A 15154-nucleotide genomic window follows, 5' to 3' on the forward strand; every position below is an offset into this window, starting at 1 on the left:
CCAGATGTTCAAGCTAGATTTAGAAAAGGCAGAGGAACTAGCAATCAAATTGCCAACATCTATTGGATCATGGAAAAGCAAGCAAGTTCCAGGAAAACATCTACTTCTGCTTTATTGACTATGCCAAGCCTTTGACTGTGTGGATCACAAAAAACTGTGGAAAATTCTGAAAGAGATGGGAATACCAGACCACCTGATCTGCCTCCTGAGAAACCTATATGCAGGTCAAGAAGCAACAGTTAGAACTAGACATGAACAACAGACTGGTTCCAAAACAGGAAAGGAGTACATCAAGGCTGTATATTGTCATCCTGCTTATTTAACTTATATGCAGAGTACATCATGAGAAATGCTGAACTGGATGAAGCACAAGCTGGAATCAAGATTGCCAGGAGAAATATCAATAACCTCAGAAATGCAGATGACACCACCCTTATGACAGAAAGCAAAGAAGAACTAAAGAGCCTCTTGATAAAAGTTGAAGGAGGAGAGTGAAAAAGTTGGCTTAAAGCTCAACATTCAGAAAACTAAGATCACAGCATCCAGTTCAATCATTTCCTGGCAGATAGATGGGGAAACAATGGAAACAGTGAGAGACTTCATTTTTTTTGGCTCCAAAATCACTGCAGATGGTGACTGCAGCCATGAAATGAAAAGATGCTTGCTCCTTGGAAGAAAAGCTATGACTAACATAAACAGCATATTAAAAAGCAGAAACATTACTTTACCAGCAAAATTCCAAAAATTCCAAAACTCCAAAATTCCATAGCCAAAGCTATGGTTTTTCCAGTAGTCATGTATGGATGAGAGAGTCGAACTATAAAGAAAGCTGAGTACTGAAGAATTCATGCTTTTGAATTCTGGTGTTGGAGAAGACTCTTGAGAGTCCCTTGGATTGCAAGGAGATCCAACCAGTCAGTCCTAAAGGAAATCAGTCCTGAATATTCATTGGAAGGACTGATGCTGAAGCTGAAACTCCCATACTTTGGCCACCTGACTCGAAGAACCCACTCATCGGAAAAGACCCTGATGCTGGGAAAGATTGAAGGCAGGATGTTAAGGGGACGACAGATGATGAGATGGTTGGACGGCATCGCCAACTCAATGGACATGAATTTTAGTAGGCTCCAGGAGTTGGTGATGGACAGGGAAGCCTGATATACTGCAGTTCATGGGGTCACAAATAGTCAGACGCAACTGGTTGACTGAACTGAACTGACTGGAGGAGGAGATTGCAAACCACTCTAGTATTCTTGTCTTGAGAGCCCCATGACCAGTATGAAAAGGCAAAAACTCTCCTGAGGTTCCTATAATTCACATTGGATTTTCAGCAGACTCCTGGAAATCACAGACATGGGTTCCATAGGCAACCAAGACCATCATCATTTTCCTTTAGATCTGATCATTCTTGACGTCAGGAACTCAGGCAGCAGCTTTTCCAACTCCAATATTTGTATCAGCTTTTTATTTCCTGTATTGTGTATTGCTACTTGGAATACAATTGAGTTTTGTTTTCTTTATAAAATTGATATCTGAGGGATAGAGAACCAACAGAAGAATTAATTCAAAGATTCTTCAATGCTGTATACTCCTACATATTATAAGATTAAAAGATACCTTGGTAGTTTCTTGGCTTTCAGCAGAAATGGATAGCTGGTAGCTAGACACTAGTGTTTATACTGTTAGATGATAAGCAGAATAGGCCAAAAGAAGTACAGACCTAAGTGCAGTGATATGTACCTTTCTACCAGCAATTCTCACACAATGATCTTGAAGCCTGCCATTTAAATTCTTGGATTGTCTGTTACCTGAGGAAAGTCTCACAGAGGAAAACAGGTTGTTATGTCAATCTGCTGGGATTCCCCAGTAGCTGGGACAGTAAAGAATATGTCTGCAATGAGGGAGTCCTGGGTTCAATCCCCTGGAGAATGGAATAGCAACCCACTCCAGCATTCTTGCCTGGAGAATTCCATGGACAGAAGAGCCTGGTGGGCTAGCTAATCAAAGATATTGTCACTGGCATCATCTGGGTGCTTGTTAGAAGCACAGAAACTTGGGTTGTTTTTTGTTTTATCAGAATCCTAAGGTGATTAGTATGTGTATTAATACTGAGAACCACTGCTAGAGAGGATTTGTTAAAACCTAGATTGCTGGTCCCACCCCCAGAGTTTCAGATTTAATTTGTTTAGGGTGTGGCCTAGGCATCAGATTGTTTCAAAGCTCCTCAGGGATTATTCCACTGTGCAGCCAAGTAGAAAAGCCTCTAGAAACCTCTTCTGGTAAGGTCTGAAGACCTGCAGGAGATTTGGCATGGCTGGTGAGTTAACTGCAAAGGAATTTGTTTCCAGGTGCATTTTATCCTAAATAGCTACACTGACTCCAAGTCCTGGGCTCTTCTACAATGACTGGGATGTTTGGACCTTGGCCAGCATTTTATAGGGTTGCCTGGCTCAGCTAGCACTCCATTGTCTGTTTCCTCCTGAACTCTATGGCTGCAATTTGGTTATGAGCTTCAAAGTAAATGGATGCTTTTTGGAAGTGGGGAGACAGTTTTGTGGTCTAAAGAGCTAGTCTTCCTAAAAAACATGGGGTATTTGTTCCCTGTTCCTGTTGTAAGAAATCACCACCAATTTAGTGGCTTCAAACAACATGGACTTATTACAGTTTTGGGAAGTCGGAAGTCAGAAATGACTTACGAGACTCAAATCAGGGTGCTGTCTGGTGGTGAAAGGCTCCAGCAGAGTACCTATTTCCTTGTCTTTTTCAGCATTTAGATGCTGTGAGCATTTCTTGGTTCATGGTCCTTCCTCTGTCTCAGAAAACATCACCCCAACCTCTGTTTTCATTGTCACATCTCCTTTTTCTGACTGTGACCCTCTTGCCTCCGTCTTACAAAGACCCTGTGATTACATTTGACCCACTGGATAATCCCGGATAATCTTCCTATTCTAAGATCCTCAGTTGAGTCCCATTGGCAAAGTTACTTTTGCCTTGTAAAAATAGCATGTTCCTTGGTTTCAGAGATTAGGACATGGATATCTTCTTGGGAGGAGGGGGCATGCTTTTCTATCTACTACACATGGTTAGACTTCCCAGATGGCGCTAGTGGTAAAGAACCCACATGCCGATGCAGGAGGTGAAAGAGACATGGCTTTGATCCCTGGGTTGGGAAGATCCCTTGGAGGAGGGCACAATGACCCACCCCAGTATTATTGTCTGGAGAATCCCTTGGACAGAGGATCCTGGTGGGCTACAGTCCATGGGGTCGCAGAGAGTCAGACACGATTGAAGCAACTTAGGACACAGAGTTGCTGTAGTCAAATGAGTCAAAGGAATAATGCACTCAATATTGCTTTTTCTTAAAAACTGGAATAGTCTATTAAAACAGTTATACATATGTAAACAATCATTGCAGTTTTAAAAAATACATACTACAAGATTCACAGTAATATAATCACTCCTTTTCCATGCAACTCAGTTTAGTTCTGACCAATCTTGGTTTTTCTTGCATCATTTTGCAGGAACTTCTCCCCATATCCCCAACCACTTCCTCTGCCCGGTGTTATTTGCTGCCTAAATCACTGACCCTTTAACAGAGTTCCACATGTCTTTTACCACAGGTGTTCTTTCACTTTAACCTTTATTTTAGGTCAGTGAGTTTTATTTTTGGCTACACATAAAAATCACCTTGGGACCTCTGAAATATCCCAGTGTCCAGGCCACATCCAAGACCAATCAAATCAGAACCTCTGGGGAGGAAATGCAGACACCATTGCTTTTTTAAAGCTTCTCAGATTCTCTCAATGTGCATCTCAGTTTGAGAACTATTGCTCAAGAGATTCTGTTTGGTCTTTCAAGCTTCATCTCTCCTCCTATTTCCTATCTCCCAAGCCTGAAAGAAAAGGAAGCTACACCACTTTTTGCATCCACTTTGCAGAACCATCCTATAATGGGCCTTTTCCAGCCAGCTAGTACCCAAAACAGGCTTCCCGGGTGGCTGAGTGGTAAAGAACCTGCCTGCCAATGCAGGAGACATAGACAATGCGGGTTTGATCCCTGGGTCAGGAAGATCCCCTGAAGAAAGAAATGGCAACCCACTCCAGTATATTTGCCTGGAAAATCCCATGGACAGAGGAGCCTGGTGGACTATCGTCAATGGGGTCCCAAAGAGTCAGACATTGAGCGCACATGCACACAGGATCCAAAGCAGCCTCACAAGTTAGGAGTCAGGAGTTACCCTTGCAGCACCCACATCCCCCCAGGATTGTGACTTTAAGAGGTTGAGAAATGCCAACAACATCTCCCTATTCAGTTTCCTGACACTGACAGAACCAGTGAGCACTCCCTGCGGGAGAATTGAGCTCTGCCCCCTAGAAATGTTCAGTCTTTCTTCTCTTCCACTCTACTGATACCCAAGGACAGCAGTGCAGATGAAGAGCACATAGTCTGAGAACACGTTGGGGCCAGCTTTATGAGCAATGGCCCTCTGACTTCGGGGAAGGACTTATCTCCAAATTCAGTCGAAAGGCAGAGACCACTTTATTTCTTCCTTTATAGTTGTCTTTCTGTACAAGGTTTTTGTTTGTTTGTTTTGTTTTTACATGTTGCTTATATTTTCTTGGAATCAGTGGCATCATGAGGTTATAGGTAAAGTACCTTACAGCACCATTGGAATGAACATTTCTGCTCTTGAATACAGTAATACTTGCTAATTTTAGTCTTAGTCTGACAGTCACCCTAATTATCTTTTTACATATGCTGCCATATTCGGGGTGCCTTAGCCTCTTCTGCTTAAATCCTCTGTAATAATAGCACTATTGACAGTGAATATACCACATACTGTATTTATTTCGTTTAATACCCTTAGATTGCAAAAAAAGAAAAAATGAGAGTAGAATCTTGGTTTGTTTTTTTTTTTTTTTGGTTACTACTTTATCCGCAGTATCTAAAATACAGACGGCTATAATAAGTACTCAGTGTGTATTTGTTGAATGTTGAAGGAATGATTAACCATTTCAGCCTCATAACAACCTTGTGAAAGGCCCACTTTATGCCTGTCAAACCCAGTTAGACAGTGACAAAGATGACTTCAAACTGCGGCAGCCCAACGCTCAATCCCATCCGTTTGACCGTTACTTTCTAACGGTTCTCTCTCATCAGCTACACCATTAAAGGCTGGAAGCACTTAACTTCCCTGGAAGCAGTGCTGTGAGGGGAGAAGCTGTCCCTCATAGGTAACTGTGCGTCGGTGGAACATTGCCTCTGAGAGCTCCTAACTGGGGGTTTGGGGGCAGATAACATCCCACTCGGAGCCTCCACTCTCCCATGTCATAGTTAACATGTGAAACAGGATCAGCTCCAGTGATACAGGTGGATGTGGGTGCATGTCAGTGCTTTCAGGGTCACCCCGTTCTTTGCCATGGCAGGTCTTTAAGCAAAAGGAAAGGTACATGAAATTTGGGAATGGGAAAGCTGTTTTGGGAGACATAAGTTTACTCATCTCCATATTTGGAACATTTTCATCAACAGGGGCACGAGGTGCTCTTTTGGTCCCCCAAATAAGCTATTTCTGTTTATCTACTTTTGCTGTACATGATCATATTTAGACAACTGCATAATTTGAGAGGTGACATGGATTTGCTGAAAGCATCTATAAAAAGAAAACTTTCCTTTGTTTATTATGAAAGATTTAAAAAAGTTTTAGAAGTATCTGTTGTTGCATGAGTTTTGAAACCCCTGACTTTTTTTTTTTTGAAAGAGGATTTAAGGATTATTGATTATTTGCTGTGAGAAATAATATGTGGTCCCATAGGTGAGGTGTGACATTGAACATTCTATTTCTTTTTTGACATACCATAAAATTCACTCTTTTGAAGCATATAATTCTTTGATTTTTAGTATATTCATGTAGTTATGCAAGCCATTACCACTGTCCAATTTCAGAGTATTTTCATGAGTGCTAAGTCACTTCAGTCGTGTCTGACTGTTGGCGACCCCATGGACTGTAGCCCACCAACCTCCACTGGCCATGGGATTCTGCAGGCAAGAATACTGGAGTGGGTTGCCATGCCCTCCTCCAGGGGACGTTCCAGACCCCAGGGATCTAACCCGTGTCTCTTGTCTCCTGCATTGGTAGGCAGGTTCTTTACCACTAGCACCACCTGGAAAGCCCCAGAGTAGTTTTATGATCCTCCAAAAAATTAATCACCTGATTCTATTAATTGTCACTCTCCATTTTCTATGCCTCATCCCCACCTCTGAAAACTGCTAATCTGCTCTCTATATCTATAGATTTATGTATTCTGGAGATCTGGTATAAATGGAATAGCACAGCACGTAGTCCCTTGAGTGAAAGTGTCTGGCTTTCACTCAGCATAACATTTTAAAAGTTCACCCATGTTATGGCAAATATTAGGACTTCATTCTTTTTTATTACTGTATAATATATATTGTATGATATATTAAATTTTATTTATCCACTCATCAGTTGATGAACATTTGATTTTTCTACTTTTTGCCTGTTGTAAACAACCTATGAACATTTACATACAAGTTTTTGTGTGGAAATATATTTTCTATTATCCTGAGTACAATATCTAGGACTGGAATTTGTGGATCACATAGTAACTCTGTGTTTAGCAGTATTTTTCATTTTGGTAAAATGGGCTTTCTATTTTTTTTTTTTTTTTTGACTGCACTGGGTCTTTGTTGCTGCTCATGGGGGCTAGTTGCAGCAAGAGGGGGCTACTCTCCAGGTGTGGTGCATAGGTTTCGCATTGCGGTGGCTTCTCTTGTTGTGGAGCATGGGCTCTAGGGCACGTGGGCTTTCTTAGTTGCAGCTCATGAGCTCTAGGGCACAGGCTCAGTAGTTGTGGTAAGCAGGCCGTGTTGCCTTGAGGCATGCAGGAAATTCCCAGAGCAAGGATCAAACCTGTGTCCTCTGCATTGCAAGGTGGATTTTTAACCACTGGATCACCAGGGAGCCCAAAATGGGCAATCTAAAAGTTAAATCTATTAAGTCATTTGAGTGGTAGGATGAGGAGTGAGTTTCAGAGTCAGGCATTTTATTATCGCATTCCATTTTCACAGTTGTTATGGGATTGACATTCATATTTCTAGTTTACAGATGAGGAAACTTAACCTTAGATAAGTGAATTGTCGATTGCCACCCAGCTGTAAATGGGAGAGCAGTAATTGAATCTGTGAGACTCCAAATATTTTTATTATTTTCTTGCTTGTTTAACCTTTTTTTGATTTTGCTTTTTGTGCTGCCTCATATTTACTTGCCTCCATTAGAGGTGTTTGGAGCTTTAGAATTTGAAATACTTAAGGAATGCTTCTTGTACTAAAAAGAAATGTGAAGTCATGGTCTGGGCAGTCCATCACTTCCATACTTTATGTAACTGGGCATCCATGCCCGAGAGTAAACATTTCTTAAAAATCAAAAAACTGATAAATAATATAAGTTCATTGCTAATAATAATATATGTCAATATATAATAAATAATGTATGCCAACTGATTTTCAAAGCATAAACTTTGTTACTAAACATACAAGAATGCAATTTGTACTTTAGAAAGCTGCTTTCTCTGCAACTCAATGTTTACCTTGATATTCACACAAATTCTCCAAAATAAATATTGACATTTACTAAAGTTCTTTTCCCACAAATGAAAATAGATGATATACTAAAGCATTAAAGCTGTTTTTAATGTCTTAGAAATAGCCATAAAGTCTGCTTACATGAATAAAGTTTACTAATTTCCACAGAACATAAACAATTATTTCCTCTGATAGTAACCTTAGTATTACAACTCACATTTATGCAGTAGAATCCCTCAAACAAAGTACTACTTTAATGATTTTTTTAAAATGAAAGTGATCGTGTTAACACTGGTGCCTAATGACTAGGGAAAACTTTGACTTGGATCAGCTGAAGTAACAATTAATTAACAATATGCATTAATTTTATCACTCAGTACTTTCGTTGGACTGTTACTACAAATAACAAAAATGTGCACCCATATGTCAATTGGTAAACATATTAGCAAAATCTTCTTAAATAATATAAATGAAAATAATAACTATGATAACTAATAGAGTTATATTTGAAAAATGGATTGGTACTTTTAGCAATTATTTGCTTTAAGTAGTCCAGGAAAAAGTTTCCAAGTCAACACCACTGGTAGACAGTATTAAAATCACATTGAGTATTTTTTTGCTTTCCGTATGATTTTGTGTTTTCTGTCTTAAAAATGCCAATTAGAAGTAGATAGACTGAGAGCTGAGAACAATGAGAGAGACACAGTAAAACCTAAGTTAATGCTGGCACATAGCCTAGGTCACCTATCCAACAATAATTACTTGGATACATTAAAAATTTTTCTTTACAGAAAAGAATTATTTAGATTTATTTTGTCATAAGAAACCATTCTAGGTTCCATGTCATTAATTCATTGATTCATGTAACAAATTTTTATTGACAGGTGCCTACTTTGTGACAAGAACTGTGTTAATATTGATTAATGCAGATATAATTCTTGCCCTCAGGGACCTTGTTGTATGTTAGAAAAATTTACTCAAAATGCAAAATCAATGAAAGGCAGAAGATTTCCTTTGTCTCTGTGACTCTTGAAAGAATCTCTTATGGCTCCAGTTTTGAAAAAGTTTTGCAAAAATTTAGTTGTCCTTTTACACAGATTTTATTTTTTCAAGGAACTTTGTTTCTTCTTCCATGTGATAATTAATGAAAGGATGAATCATCTAGTAAAGTATTCTATAATAATAGTGGAACATTAAAATATGAATGTATTAGAATACACCTTTCCATAGGAAAGTCTTATGGAAGTCTTGCTTACTAGGTATCTTCTTTTGTAATGACATAGAAAGAACTCCAACAATAAAACAACCAAGTCAAAAGGAATCAAAGCAGTTAACTAAAGGACAGGCTCAGGAGCAGATGATGAGTAGAATACAGACCTTAGAACGTCAAAGAAGGAAGTTGAACGAAATGTATAAGTTTAATCACACGCACTTCTATCTACTATCACTTTCTAAGCCCTCATCCCATGGATGTAAACAACCATCTGCATGATTCTTCTCTTAGAATCAAAAGATTTTAGGAGCATGCAGGAATCATAGAGTTCTCCCCAGTATCTATCAAGGACAGTTTGCTGACCAAAATAGGAAATTAAGACAAAAAAGAACATAGTTTTTTCTTAGAAATCTTATTCTTTTATATTCTTCTTTTGTATTTAAACTATCCATGTGTAACTGGATTAAATGTCTATTTTATTATTTATTTGATGAAAGTTTTGGCATTTATAATATATTATCTGAAAGAGCAATAGGGGATGTCTGGCTTCTTTCCGACGGTAATTTTGTCTGCTTCCGTTTGACAGAGGCACATTTATCTCAGGTTTCTGCTTCTTGCCCTCTGTAATGACTGACATTTCTCCCAGACATTTCCATTTCCAGATGTGATATTAGGTAACTTCCATAACATAGAAAAAAATAACAAAGAAAGAAAAACCTTACATATGAGTGTTCTTTTAAACAAATATCTTTCCTAGTTATAATTTTGGAAAGATATCTCCCACAGTCTTTTTTATATGCACACACACACACACACTTTTAATTTATAAGATGGTTTAAATTACATGTGCAGATAGCCTGTAGTGAATCTTTTTGACACAACACATCATGGCTAAGAGGTGGCTGATGGGTCTCTGTTTTCAGTGTAATGTAAAAGGGAAAGATATAAACATTTTCATCACTTGGTAGGTATCATTTTATTTATTTATTTATTTTGGTAGGTATCATTTTGTTAAGAATATACTTGTTCTTGTATCTTGGAAGTATTTTTTCATCAACTATAGTCATGCTCAATTATGCAGGGACAAATATATGAAATAAATGCTAATTTCTGTTTGTATTGCTCATAAGACATCAATTTCTATTTGGGGATAATATATTTTGCATGTCAAATGTTTTCTCCTTCTTCCACCTCTTTGTTCAATGAAAATAATTTCATTCCACAAGGCAATGGCTAAGAAAACTACACATGGTGTGAAATGACTGTACATGTGATAGAATGCTGAATTTTCATTAAATTATTGAGATATGAGTTATTATAGCTTCTCTTGAAGCAAATTGCAACACTTATCTAGGAAGAGTTTGAGAAAAAAAGTCTCAGGTCAAATAAGCTTGGAAAATCTGTGTATTTTCTTAGATAATAGGATGCTAAGATTGAGCAAATAAAAATACAGAAAAATCCAGTTAAGTTTAAATTTCAGATTAAACAGCAAATACTTTTTAGTAAAAATAAATCCCATGCAATATTTGGAACATGCTGATCTAGAGATGTTACTGTTTATATGAAATTCAAATTTCACAAAATCTTATAATTTTGTCTGGCAGCGTTACGACAAAATCATGTTAGCATTTTGTGATAAATTGATAAACCCTAATTTATCAATACTATTGAGGAGTTTGTGAGAAAACCTAATAATGAAAGAAACACTGACAGAGAAATATGGAGAACAGTGGGCATTTTTGTTTGACTTGATCGCACAATATGTATGAGGTAACTCAGTTCAGTTCAGTTCAGTTGTTGAGTCGTGTCTGATTCTTTGCAACCTCATGGACTGCAGCACCCCAGGCTTCCCTGTCCATTGCCAACTCCTGGAGTTTACTCAAACTCATGTCCATTGAGTCGATGGTGTTATTCAACAATTTCATCTTCTGTTGTCCCCTTCTCCTACTGCCTTCAATCTTTCCCAGCATTAGGGTCTTTTCAGATGAGTTCATTCTTTGCATCAGGTATGTATCGCCAAAGTATGGGAGTTTCAGCTTCAACATCAGTCCTTCCAATGAATATTCAGGACTGATTTCCTTTAGGATGGACTGGTTGGATGTCCTTGCCATCCAAGTGACTCTCGAGAGTATTCTCTAACACCACAATTCAAAAGCATCAATTCTCTGGTGCTCAGCTTTCTTTATAGTCCAACTCTCACATTCATACATGACCACTGGAAAAACCATAGCTTTGACTAGATGGACTTTTGCTGGCAAAGTAATATCTCTGCTTTTTAATATGTTGTGTAGGTTGGTAATAGTTTTCTTCCAAGGAGTAAACATCTTTTAATTTCATGGCTGCAGTCACCATTTGCAGTGATTTTGGAGCCAAAAAAAAAAAAAAAAAAAAAATGAAGTATCTCACTGTTTCCATTGCTTTCCCATCTATTTGCCAGGAAGTGATGGGACCAGATGCCATGATCTTAGTTTTCTTAATGTTGAGCTTTAAGCCAACTTTTTCACTCTCCTCTTTCACTTTCATCAAGAGGCTCTTTAGTTCTTCTTTGCTTTCTGCCATAAGGGTGATGTCATCTGCATATCTGAGGTTATTGATATTTCTCCTGGCAATCTTGATTCCAGCTTGTGCTTCATCCAGTTCAGCATTTCTCATGATGTACTCTGCATATAAGTTAAATAAGCAGGATAACAATATACAGCGTTGATGTACTCCTTTCCCAATTTGGAACCAGCCTGTTCCATGTCCAGTTCTAACTGTTGCTTCTTGATCTGCATACAGATTTCTCAGGAGGCAGGTCAGGTGGTCTGGTATTCCCATCTCTTTAAGAATTTTCCACTTTGTTGTGATCCACACAGTCAAGGGCTTTGATATAGTCAATAAAGCAAAAATAGATGTTTTTCTGGAGCTCTCTTGCTTTTTCCATGATCCATCAAAATTTGGTAATTTGATCTCTGGTTCCTCTGCCTTTTCTAAATCCAGCTTGAACATCTGGAAGTTCACAGTTCATGTACTGTTGAAGCCTGAATTGTAGAATTTTGAGCATTACTTTGCTAGCATGTGAGATGAATGCAACTGTGCAGTAGTTTGAGCATTCTTTAGCATTGCCTTTCTTAGGAATTGGAATGAAAACTGACCTTTTCCAGCCCTGTGTCTATTGCTGAGTTTTCCAAATTTGCTGGCATATTGAGTGCAGCACTTTCACAGCATCATCTTTCAGGATTTGAAATAGCTCAATTGGGATTCCATCATCTCCACTAGCTTTGTTTGTAGTGATGCTTCCTGAGGCCCACTTGACTTTGAATTCCAGGATGTCTGACTCTAGGTGAGTGATCATGCCATCGTGATTATCTGGGTTGTGAAGATCTTTTTTGTATAATTCTTCTGTGTATTCTTGCCACCTCTTCTTAATATCTTCTGCTTCTGTTTTGTTATTCCCATCTTTGCATGAAATGTTCCCTTGGTATCTCTAATTTTCTTGAAGAGATCTCTGGTCTTTCCCATTCTATTGTTTTCCTCTATTTCTTTGCATTGATCACTGAGGAAGACTTTCTTATCTCTCCTTGCTTATCTCTCCTTTCTTAATTCTCCAAAGAGTTCTTTGGAACTCTTCATTCAAATGGGTATATCTTTCCTTTTCTCCTTTGCCTTTAGCTTCTCTTCTTTTCACAGCTATTTGTAAGTCCTCCTCAGACAGCCATTTTGCCTTTTTGCATTTCTTTTTCTTGGGGATGTTCTTGATCCCTGCCTCCTGTACAATGTCAGGAACCTCCATCCATAGTTCTTCAGGCATTCTGCCTATCATATCTAATCCCTTGAATCTATTTGTCACTTCCACTGTATAATCCTAAGGGATTTGATTTAGGTGGTGGCCTCTGGCAGGGTTGGGTGCACTGAGTGTAGCAGTGCATGCCTGGGGCCTTTTGAAAGAGGTCACCATTGTCTTCATTACCTCCACCATAGTTTGGCCTCAGGTCAAATAACGGGGAGGGAACACAGCCCTGCCATCAGAACAGAAAGAAAATTGGATTTAAGATTTACTGAACATGGCCCTGCCCATCAGAACAAGACCCACTTTCCCCCTCAGTCAGCCTCTTTCATCAGGAAGCTTCCATAAGCCTCTTATCCTCCATCAGAGGGCAGACAGATTGAAAACCACAATCACAGAAAACTAACCAATCTAATCACATGGACCTTGTGTAACTCAATGAAACTATGAGCCATGCTGTGTAGGGCCACCCAAGATGGATGGGTCATGGTGGAGAGTTCTGACAAAATGTGGTCCACTGGAGAAGTGAATGACAAACCACTTCAACATTCTTGTCTTGAGAACTCCATGAACAGTATGAAAAGGCAAAAAGATAGGACACTGAGAGATGAATTCCCCAGGTCGGTGGTGACCAATATACTTCTGGAGATCAATTGAGAAATAACTCCAGAACGAATGAAGAGACAGAGTCAAAGCAAAAACAACACCCAATTGTGGATGTGACTGGTGATGGAAGTCAAGTTCGATGCTGTAAAGAGCAATATTGCATAGGAACCTGGAATGTTAGGTTCATGAATCAAGATAAATTGGAAGTGGTCAAACAGGAGATGGCAAAGAGTGAACATCAACATTTTAGGAATCAGCGAACTAAATGGACTGGAATGGGTGAATTTAACTCAGATGACCATTATATCTACAACCGTGAGCGAGAATCCCTTTGAAGAAATGGAGTGACCATCATAGTCAACAAGAGTCCAAAATGCAGTACTTGGATGCAATCTCAAAAACGACAAAATGATCTCTATTCATTTCCAAAGCAAACCATTCAATATCACAGTAATCCAAGTCTATGCCCTGACCAGTAACACTTAAGAAGCTGAAGTTGAATGGTTCTATGAAGACCTACAAGACCTAACACCCAAAAAAAAGATGTCCTTATCATTATAGGGGACTGGAATACAAAAGTAGGAAGTCAAGAAACACCTGGAGTAACAGGCAAATTTGGTCTTGGAGTACAGAATGAAGCAGTGCAAAAGCTAATAGAGTTTTGCCAAGAGAACACACTGGTCATAGCAAACACCTTCTTCCAATAAGACAGTAGAAGACTCTACATATGAACATCACCAGACGATCAACACTGAAATCAGATTGATTATATTCTTTTCAACCAAAGATGGAAAAGCTCTATACAGTCAGCAAAAACAAGACCAGGAGCTGACTGTGGCTCAGATCATGAACTCCTTATTGCCAAATTCAGATGTAAATTGAAGAAAGTAGAGAAAACCACTAAACCATTCAGGTATGGCCTAAACCAAATCCCTTTTGATTATACAAGTATGAGGTAAGGTTGAGGGGAAGAAGAGTAGAAAGAGACAATGGGTATCTGTTGTTATTCACTTACCAAGATCTGTATCTCTTTTATGTCATAATATTTACAGTATTTCTTTGGGGAGCCATCTCTCTCCTGCTCCCAGCCCTTCTGAAAGGAGTATGGCTGATCTAGTCTCATAAATTGGGCAAGTGGTTTAGGCTGGAGCAGCCAGTCTATCTCTTCCTCCTGGCAATAGTGGTGGATTCATGGGAAAAAACTAGCAGCGTTGGACTTTGGTTGGCATTATTTTAAAAGAGGCATCACTTCCCCTGGGGTTACTATAGGATGGGATCTGAGGCCAGAGGTGCTGGCAGTCATTCTTTTTTCTCTTTTGGAGAGGTTTCCTGCAAGTAAATCCAGCAGAGGAGAAGCTGAGCCAAAGGAAGGACTAGGAATGAATCCAGTGACATCACCGAAACACTTGGAGCTGGAGCAGTCCCTGGCTGAGGCCAACACTGAAGTTACTAAATTAACCCCGTCCTCCCTTTCTTTCTTTTTTCTTTCCCCCTTCCTTCTTTCCTTTCTTTTTTCTTCCTTCCCTTCTTCTGTTTTTTTTTTTTTTTTTTGGTCTTAAACCTCTTAAATTAGGTTTTCACTTGCCACCTGAAGACTCCTAATTTTCACATAAAAATAGTTTGAGTTATTGACAGTGTTTCTTTTCAGATTAAACTTTTAGGATTTTAGTCTGTCCTCAGACATTGAATATTTTTAAGCAAGGGAGAAACGGGATTAGAGACTTGACCTGGGAAAGCTAGCATGGAGAAGGGTTAATGAAGAGAAAGATTTAAGAAGCAAGAGTGTCAACTAGGATACTATCAAAAATTCTTTGGTAAGCAGGGGTGTGACCTTAGTCTGGAATATTGAACACAGCATAGATACAAGAGAGACTACAAAAAAGAGAATGAAGATGAGATGGTTGGTTAACTGATGGCAAGCAGGAAGGACATTTTATTATTTAATATATAATATTTTTAAACTATTA

Source organism: Muntiacus reevesi, chromosome 12, assembly GCF_963930625.1.
Source record: "Muntiacus reevesi chromosome 12, mMunRee1.1, whole genome shotgun sequence".
NCBI lineage: Eukaryota > Metazoa > Chordata > Mammalia > Artiodactyla > Cervidae > Muntiacus > Muntiacus reevesi.